The sequence below is a fragment of the Rhamphochromis sp. 'chilingali' genome, assembly GCF_963969265.1.
Source record: "Rhamphochromis sp. 'chilingali' genome assembly, chromosome: 19".
In the NCBI taxonomy this organism is placed as follows: Eukaryota; Metazoa; Chordata; class Actinopteri; order Cichliformes; family Cichlidae; genus Rhamphochromis; species Rhamphochromis sp. 'chilingali'.
In genome coordinates, this window is record NC_137946.1 from 28,696,041 (window position 1) to 28,706,418 (window position 10,378).

General features: G+C 40.1%; 1 protein-coding gene across 1 annotated transcript in view; it reads right to left on the bottom strand.

Annotated features, from left to right (window-relative positions):
- Positions 1 to 1,933, bottom strand: part of castor2 (cytosolic arginine sensor for mTORC1 subunit 2) — a 29,080-nt gene extending 27,147 nt beyond the window's left edge. The window contains exon 1 of the mRNA XM_080867158.1: positions 1,641 to 1,933. The gene's annotated coding sequence lies outside the window, so the exon portion shown is untranslated. The remainder of the gene's footprint in view (positions 1 to 1,640) is intronic.
- Positions 1,934 to 10,378: the final 8,445 nt, after the last annotated feature.

The following is a 10,378-nucleotide window of genomic DNA, read 5'->3' on the forward strand; positions in this document are numbered from 1 at the left end:
TCCAGTGAAAGTCTGCAAAATCCAAATCCAATCCATCCCAGAGGTTTAAATGATTCGATCCTATAATGTCATTAAAAAGTGTTCCTTTCATTTATTTATTTTTGGGCAGTGTACTAAGGTGTGTTTTTCCGCATTTTCAAAACAATAATCTAACCTCTTTATTCTTGAGGTGTATCAGAGGCAGTTTTGTTTGCATGGAGCATTTTATGTCTTACATTTATTGCTCCAGTTAATTCATTCAGTTTTATTTTCCCATGTAAAATGTAAGGTGAACACATTGCTATTTGTTGCCATGTATTTCTTTGTCTTAAGTAACCTTTCTCAGCTTCCTCATTTCGTAACACTAGGTATCTTTTGAGTAGCAGTAAGGGGCACTCAGAAGCTTCCCGTTAGTTAGATTCACAGTAATTGTTGAATTTCCAGCGCTTGAGTTCATAAGCGTGAATGGTTACCCCTTCCTGGGAGGCTGCAGTGGAAACTTGTATTCACAGCTATGCAGGGTGCAATTAAATTGGACTGCACTGCGCTTTTTGAGGAAAAACAACTTTTGATGTCGCATCGCCTGCTTCAACAAGTTTTTTACATATATGGGTCATCCACATACAGCCTGGTTTTTGTTCACTGTCGGCGTGCAGGATTGTGTATTTCAGCAGATGCTATTATACCTGTATCACACTGATTCACTCCGATTTATCAGCTTGATACATGCCTGCTTTGCTGCCACTGATTCTTCTTTGATCCACACCAACCCTTTGGATTACCTACTAGATAAAAGCAGCCGATTGCTCTGGACCCCTTGTGGCCTTTGAAACCCCACGTTCGTGTTGTCTCATTAGGTTTTCGAGGCTTTAATTAACAGCGCATTTGGGTGTTTGCAGTACTAAAATACAATAATCTGGGTCCCACATTGTGAGCTCTGTGTCTACACTAATCTTAATTATTTTAGTATGATCATGACAAAAACTTTGAGTCATGGAATTTATGTTGATGTTCAACATCTTCATCCTACGATGTGAAACAAGCCCAGATGTCGACAGACGCGGCTCCTCCCTCAGCATGGTTTTGTTGGAGGTTTCTTCCTATAAAAAGTGAGTTTTTTCTTCCCACTGTCGCAAAGTTCTTACTCATAGCGGGTCATCTGATCATTGAGGGTTTCCTCTGTAATATTGTAGGGTCTTTACCTTACAATGTAAAGTGTGTTGAGGTGACTATTGTTATTCAGCACTATATATATATATATAAAAAAACAATTGTATTAAAAAAAACTAAATAATGTGTTACATTTTAAGACACGTGCCTCATTGGGTCAGGGATAACACATCTTGTATCAGTTTTGTTATTACATAACACACTTGGATTCGCTTTTACTCACAGGGCATTTTTGTTTATGAAAATTTGTTTAAACATAGGAAAAGATTTGGGGTGTTTTAGGTTAATCCTGCATGTTAAAAAAAGAGAACCCAGTGCCTTTAAATGTGATGCCAAAGGGTCCTTTATGAGCCTCATGCAAGAGAGAGACCCTCCTCTATTTTGCCCAAACACGGGAGGACTATGGTAGATGGCCAAGGAACCTTCTGTGTGAATTTAAGATGTTGGTAACTGGATAAAATTGCAGTATTTCCGTGGGAATGAAAACTCACCTGGATTACTTGTTGCAGTCTCACCATGGCCAGCAGCCCAAGACGATAACCGAGCCTCAAAAGCCCCAGATCCCCATCCAGCAGAGCAGGAGTTCAGCTCAGCTTGTAACAGGATTTTTTTTTGCCTCAGAGCAAAATAGTTTAATTTGACAATACCGGTAATCAAGTCCAAGGTCTTTTGTGCATGAAAGTCAATGAATCAAATGAAACTAATTATGCTCACTCCCAATACTTTTATTCTTAGATTCTATTGCAGTAGCTTTTCATGACTCAGAGTTCAAATAATCCTTATTTATCATACTCTGGTGTTTCTCCAGAGTCTGAAATAAGGTATCTCCCCCCTCTTGTACACTAACCATTTTCTGATTGGCTACCCTTTGTAAACAAAAGATTTGAACCACAGGTGGGTGGTGCTTCTGTGCTCACAGTCTTTAACAATCTCTTATCTCTTGTGACTGAAGAGAGGAATCTGATCTCTGAGTGTTTGGCTCTCAAACTCACACTCAAGTCATTATTTGAAACGTTGACTTTATTTAAAATGAACAACCACGATTGTAACAGTATGAGATAAAATGCAGCATGATAGGTCCAGACATTCTTCTGCAGAGCAGGGGTCTGTTAGCATCACAGTGAAGGTGTTCTACAAGTGTTGCTGGAGATTCATGCATTCCCAATCCAAAACTGTGGGACTATCTAAAATTGTTATAATCATTAAAATTCAGGTTAAGGACTTGAACAAGTGTCTTCCTGTCGATCATATTTTGAGTATTTTTCCCAGGGGAAGAACCTGTGTGCTAACTTTAAATCCCTGCTTCTAAATCTCAAGCCTCAAGCAAGCAATCTTGAAGAGCTTTTTAATCCTAATTTGAATTTTGACCCAAAATCCCCCAGATTCCTTAGCATTTGGAAATACCCCAGCATATTCTCACTGATATACCCTTTAAATGTAGTTTTTCTTGGTTTTTTTATTACATAAATAAGTACAAGGACCTATCTTCTAGCACTGTATCCATCCCTTTGCCTCAAAAGCAGCACGTTCTGATTTTAATTGGAAGTTTTAGAACCACTTCCCTGACGACAATTCTTGTCTGATAAATCTTGGAAGCGCTCTGGTGTTAATTGCCTTTAGCTGAGGGCCTCTGACGCTACAGTATTTCCAGCCAAGGCTCTAATTGTAACAACAATGAGCTGTAACATCCCACAACAAAGTATTAATTAAGCAAACAAGGACAGGAGCTCTGTTGCTACAGCAGAGAGATAACAGACACTACAGTGTCAACCTATTTGAACTGGGAATAAAAAGTATCCCCTCTGGGACAAGGAGCTATTGTACAGCTAATCCTCTTTGAAAGCAAACACGTGTCCATACAAATAAATGCACAATTATGTGGTCAACTGAAAGGCTAGATACTCAGGTCTTTGGATTTTTTCCTATTCAGATCATGTTTATCTAAATAGAAAATAATTTCGGTTTTTTAGGAACGCCAAAAAGTGTCTCTTGTCCTCCAGTTTCCTCGGGTCTTTTAAGGACACACAGTGTTGAGATATACCAGCTTTTTGGTTAGATGGACTGAACGGGGTTCTCGACTGGCATCTATGGATAGCCCGCAGCAAAAAAAATTTCTGGCACAATCTATGGATAGCCCCTCTACCTGCAGAGACTGTCTATTATCAGATAAAGGTACAGTCCACAGTGTGTGGAACAGCCGGTCTGAGAACTACTCTTAGTTTTCCTCTATGACTGAACCAGGATCTTTCACTGATAGGTAAATGTGTAAAGCATAGAGCCACTAAGAAACTGGGTAAAAATGATTGAAAAAGCAGCCAATGTCCGAAAAACAAAAACAAATTATTGCTCAAGACCACTTTAAGACATTAAAGTCTAGCTCTTTGGAAGTAAAAGACAAATAGACATCTGTTGGCAGCCATGGCACAGGTGGTAGAGCTGTTACTCCACTAATTGTTCATGATCTGCTGCCACTGGTGTGTATAAATAGATACATTATATCATTTATCAGAACCCTTAAGGTTTAAAAGGCTCTTTTATTCATTTACCAGATTACATCACAAGATTTATGCAACTGAAGTCTGTTTATTTTGCATTTTCATACTTTTATCATATACACTTTATTACATAGTTTGAAGTGGGCTACAGATGGCTCTTCTCTGTCAGTCTGCTTCTTGATAGACTCAAGAGCACATCAACTGTTTACCATCACCCGATGGTAAACGTCGAGAGTGGAAGAGTGGAAAGAAGAGATCCACATTTTTGCTAAACATTTTTGCTAAAGGCAAAAATGTTATTACCTGTTCAATGACTGCATTGAGTGTTGTGGTGAAATGCCTGCCGTGACACACAAGGAGGGGGCTCTGAGGAGAGCTGGGTGTGCAGAACAGCCAGAATTTCCCCCTGCAGCTACTCAGCTTCACCTACCCTTTCACTTCCTATCATTTAGGCTCCTGCAATCTCATCGTAAAGTTTGTCCCATTATATTTTGGCTTCCTCCTGGCTGCACCCCAGTGCCTCTCCAGGAACCCAGTGATTCTTGTGGTCGTAAAGTGATGAATCATGTAAATGGCTCCAGGCATAACGGCAGACTTTACACTTTTGTACAGCCATAAAGTAAGGAAAGGTACAGTCTGAGCACTCTTTCTACAGTAAGACTATAATTTGGAAGATTTCACCCAAAGTAATAACCAGCAATACTTAATCGTTAATTTCACACATCACCCAACAGATGTGCATGTGTGATACATTCTGTGTCAGACATTAAGCCGGCATCTCCCTACTGTCATCAGGTTTTGCCAGTCTGCAAATTTTCAGTGCATTCACTGCATGCGCGCTGCTTCCTGCACGCTCTATTCAGTAAGCTAACTCACCTAAATCACAATATTCCCAGTAATGTAAGGTGGTCCATTTTCTGCTGTTTCCTACATCCGAGAAAGAAAAACTGTTGAAAATGTCCTGACCTCATTCTCCTGAAATTGTGTGAAAAGCTCATGGTGATTATATTTCAGTATATGTTGTTTTAACTCCTACCATTAGCTATGATAGACCATTTGCTAAGCTATGGTCTATCATAGCTTAGCAAATGTGCATGTAGGTATTGGCCCTGGTGGAGTGGTAGTACTGCAGAAAGGGAGAACCTTGTATAACATATATATAATATATGTCATGTGTTTTGGGTGTTTGGCCCAGAGCTTGTGTTTGGAATCTAAATTCTGATTGATCTTTATTATCCTCTGTTTTTGTTATAATCTGAGCTTTGATGATTTTGTTTAAAGCTTCTGGTCTTCTTCTTTTCTTAGTCTGCCTTTGAGCTTCGTTTTTGTTCTTACACTTTTGTATTCTAGGTTGTAGTGATTGCTTATCTTGATTCCCGGAGTTTCAGTTCCCCGTGTCTCCTGTTAAGTCTCTGTGTCTGTGTTTGTTTACCTTTCTGTGTCTGTCTGGTCTCTCTGTGTCCTGTCTCTGTGGAAGACATTGCAGTCTAATATGGTAACACTGTTTCAGCAAGAAAACCATGCAGCAAAGCATACCCTGCTTTTTGCATCTGTTGGATGACTGGAAAGTACTGATTGAGACCATAACCTACGTGATTTATATTTAGGTCAGTGAGCAGTAAAGTAATTTTCTAATATGCTTCTAAAGGATTGAGATTTGTGTCCATGTGGAAAAGCTCAGGTTTAAGTCGGGTGAATTGCATGTGTCCCGTGTCCTGCACCCTCCATCCAGGACACGGGACACATGACAGATAGCATCCTGACCTAAACTAGGCAGTGTTTCCAGAAGCGAGAACGTGTCTGAAACTGACCAGCTCTTCTTGTGCGTTACATGTGAGGGAGGGTAACTTCAGACAATGCCCTTGCCTGATTCTCAGACATGGCTTGGAGATGATGTGTGAACACAGATGACACCAGTTCGGTTCTGTGAATGTTACCCCTAAGGGTCAGGCGGGCTGTGAAAGTGACTTGATATTGTATCTAACTGTCAAGACACGCAGACACAACAAAAGAATCATTGAAGGGAGGGTGAAGAAAAATCCAGCTTGTTTACTTCTCAGCTGAGCTTGCATCATATGAGATGTGACAGTCAAGTAGAAAAGGCCTCAAGACTCAGAATTTTATGCATCAAATCTGAGCAGCTCTGCAGTCTCCAAAGGACAGATGTGTGATGTCAAACACAGAGACTGTCTGAAAGAGAGTCAAAGGGAGAACTCGGGAAGAAATTCCTCCACAAGGTCAAGATATCAACCCAGCATTGTCAATCATCTGCTGTTTATGTTTCCAAGATAAAACACACACAGCATCCACGAGTTCACCGAGGAAATAACAGACAAGCAGCAACTCATTGGAGCCCTTTGCATTATCTAGCTGTGCCAATTGAAGATGTAGACAGAACCCCCACCCAAATGATTAACACACAGAAGAATATGAATTTCTCTGGATTAATGTACTGACATACTTTAAAAGATGAATAAAGTCCTACACAAGTATGAGAGCGAGCAATGTGCATTGATATATGCATCCTCATGCAAATGCATGATTCATATGTAAAGTTTCATTCAGATTTGGTTAATCAGATGTAGGTAAACTGAATTAGCATAATGCATTACTTAGGTACCCAATAGCTTGTAGCTTACAGTAATACTCCTGTATCTTTTGCCTGATGGAAAAAGTGAGGTGCAGGGTGGGACTGGTCTTTAGTGATGCTTCTAGCCTTCCTGGTGAGTCTGGTGGTGGTGACATAATGTGAAGCTATGAAAGTCAGTCTGCAACCAGCGATCCTGGAAGCTGTATGTTTAAGCTGTTGTTTGTCCTGATTGGTTAGGTTATCGTACCAAGACAGGTTTAATGAAATTGTACGTCTCTATAACAGCGGTACTGAAAATGGATCACACCTTCTCAACTGAGCCCACATTTCGTAGCTGCCAGAGAAAGTAGTCTCTGGTGGTTTTTGCCAGTGATTGGACTGGTGTAAATAAGACTGGTTTATAGCTGTGGCAAGGAAAAGGAGGGAGGAGACCCTCTTAACCCAATCAGCTCTTTAGTTTTAGATGTGTTGAGGCTCAGATAGTTGCCTTTACATCAACTCAACCGCTATTTCACCTCACTCCGGTATGCAGAATTGTTGCTGTCAGACAAAAGACCTACCACAGCGATATCATCAGCAAAGTTTTGCAGTTTAACTGAAGTTTGACACTTATTTGTGTAGCACACAACCTTGTGGAGCTCCAACATTAAAACTCTGGGCACCGAGACATGATTGTGAATTCTAACAACTTGTTTCCTACAATTCAATTCAATTGTATTCATTTAGTGCCAAATCACAGCAACAGTTGCCCCAAGGTGCTTTATATTGTAAGGTAAAGACCCTACGGTAATATGATGACTCAATTTGTACCTTGCTTCCCACGGGCCTCCTTTGCATTCACAGAACAATAGCCTAAGACTATGCATAGTAAGGAAAGAAAACATATGGTCTCCTTATTCAATTCAATTTGAACAGAAAGTTCAAGCTCCATCCCATCTGTCACAGACTAAGTCGAGATAGCATCAGTGTAGGCTTCCTTTGAACATGGAGGGGACACAGTAAGCAATAGATTTGGAGGTTGGACCCTTAATTTCCTGCATTCTGTTGACCCTTTTATGCCCTTATGCGTGTTCTTAAGGTTAAGGTTAGGGTAGATTCAATCAGCAGTAGATAAGTCATCCATCCTCACATGCACAATTTTAAAAAACAAACCCAGACAGCAGATAGATAACACAAAACGAATTTACAAAGCGTCGTGTTTATCTCAGTGATGGCTGCTGTAACAAAGCTGTTTTGAAACTGTGTTGTTCGGCATTTTGGGATCAGAAGGAATAAACTGAAACTCACTATGCAACGTGTGCGACTTGTCAAATCCAATCAAACCGCTGTAAATGTCTGGTGTGAGGGGACCCTGGGTTCACCCTGTTAGACCATTTAGCAAGAGCGAGTGTACGTTCTCTACAGATAAATATCCAAACCATGACACCAAGAAAAGGACAAAACAGGCTCGGTATAAGCGCACAGGCTTTACAGTCAGGAATCGTTCCAACATATTCAGACTGAACACATTCCGCCTATAATGGACGGGACCTCATGGGTATTACATTTTTAAAAATCAGTGACCATATCTTCTGATATGTTTAACTGCAGATAGGACTCATCACACCATTTAACCAGACCATCACTGTGACATCTAGCACAAAATATGTGAATCAATCTGCTACAGTGAAAAAATGGAGCAGCTATCTGGTTACTATACCTGCTGAGTCAACACGACCAGGTATGATTTACTCTTACTCTTTACATCTCTTTTCTCTGTTAGAGGAACCTGCATAAACATGCACGTGTGCACCGATCACGCCACTTATGTAATCAGTGTTCAAAACATGTTCAAAACATGTCACACACACATCGGATGATTTTAAAGAATCCGAAACATCTCAGTTATGTTTTTGAACCACGATGGAAACCAGAAGAGCAGGAAGTGTTCCTTTAAGGTTAGTCAGCAAACTAGTTACAATACTTCTATTGTAAACTCAAAGGAAAAACAAAACATGGCTTGTGACTCAGTTTTTGAAAAAAAACTTGATGCTTGTGGTTGTTTTACTTTTATAACTATAAACCTGGCTTTGTGTGCACAGCATCAGAAGTTGATTTATATAGGGGTTTTCACAGACGTCAGTCACAAAGCACTGCACAACTATCAAAACACAATATTAATAGAGAAACATGTTAAAAGACGATAAAAATAAAAGCATAAATAACAAAGAAATGCCAGCAGAATGCCAGATTCAACAGAAAAGTTATTAACTGTTTTCAAAGAGTCCTCAGCGTCAGCTAAACGGTGCTCGAGGGGCAAACTGATCCAGAGCCAGACTGACGGGCTCGGTCCCCTCTAGTCTTCAGTCTTTTACAACTACTTGGAGAACTAATAGATTTAACAATGAGTTGAGATAAATAAGTTGTGTATATATGTATGTGTGTGTGAGGGGTTCTCCTGGAAAACATTTAGTGCTTCTATGAACTCACCATTCACATTCTGAGCGTAAACACAACCCCCACTGCTGAAGAACAAAGACCCGTCTCCTCACCGTTTTTTTGGTCTAATGAATACATGTATGTAGCTCATGTGAATGTTCCCTTAAATAAACAGACATTTCAGGTATTGTGGCTGTTTGCTGCTTTTCCTGATCTGAACTTGTTTACAGAGTTGATAAAGCATAGATACAGTTAAGCAGCTGAACATAGTTACATGAGTCGTCTGACATTTTCCAGAAATATTTGCTGCTTTAGAGACTTGACCTTTGTTCAAGGATTTGGAGCCATGCCTTTAAGTCACGGACTGAATGGAATGAATATGTGGGTGTTTTGTTTGCACCGCTCTTTCTCTACTGACGATCGCTGTCATTTAAGAAACAGAGCTTCAAACAGATGGGGTAAGCCTGGGGTAAGTTTTAATCTCTTCCCCGTGACCCAGATGAAATCCTGAGAACAGCCAGGTTTTTGGCAGAGTTCAGCTCACCTCCGTCCACGAGTGCGCACAGCTGATCTGTGCAAACACCATTCTCCATGGATGAATGGACTTTGTGCACCTTTAAGATCTTGAAATACCAAAGCCTCTTACCTAAACCGACAGATTATGTAAGTTTCAAGTATTAAGAAGTGATAAGAAGATTCACAGTGTAGTCAGCTGCTCACAGCTTGCAAACACACTGCTGTTGTCTAAAATGGGAAATACAAGTATGTATTAGTAGTACTTAAAGCACTATAGATTGAAACATTTACATGTGGGGGATTAAAATATGGGGGATTGATTACAATCCTTCAGATTCTCTCATGGATTAAGTCTGTTAACTTATACATTCAGCATTTTTTGCTGGTTTTCTTTCAAGGCTCAAATAAAAGGGTTTTTCCTGTCACACACTCACACTCTGCTGATTTATCTTCAGCAGCTGTGTTACTTTCAGTCTGTATTGTGTGTTTAACCTCTTTGCAGTTTTCCCATATTATAATTAATTTCATCTTCCTTTGTGAAATCAGTTGCTGTGATGCCAGAACACTTGTCCATAATTGTGATTGGTTAGATGCTGATGATTGGGGTAAGTGAATCGAGATGACTGGGTGTGTTGGACTCGCTTCATAGTACAAAGCTCGGGTCTCTTAGAAACCTGTTAGGATCGTAACTCAGAAAAACCCTGAAATTTGACCTTTAAAACAAAGAAAGAAAGAAAGAAAGAAAGAAAAGAACTCGTGGCTTTGTGTGTTGTTAAATCATTTGTTATTTTATGAAGGTTGTTGCCTGTCCGTATCTTTATGATAATCACTAAAGACAAATAACTCCAAGTGTCAAATCTTGCCGACTCTGTAAAATGCAGAGATGAGAGGACCCAAATCAGACTGAACAAACACAAGCCGGCCATTTATTGGGGCTGGTGCAGAGTCCAAAATACAAAGTCTATAAACTGAGTAACAAAAAGCTGAAGCTGCACCACAGACCATGAAGGGAAAAGTACAGGGATAGTTACAGACACTGCAACAAAAGGACAAAGGGAACCTGAGGCCATTCGCACTGATACACTCATTACTGATGGGTACCAGGAGGGAGAGGGACACAGGTGAGCAAACCTTCAAAGTAAAACAGGAAACAGCCAAAGAGGACTGATACTGAATATTAACATCTGGCAAGATGAACAGAACAAGAAAA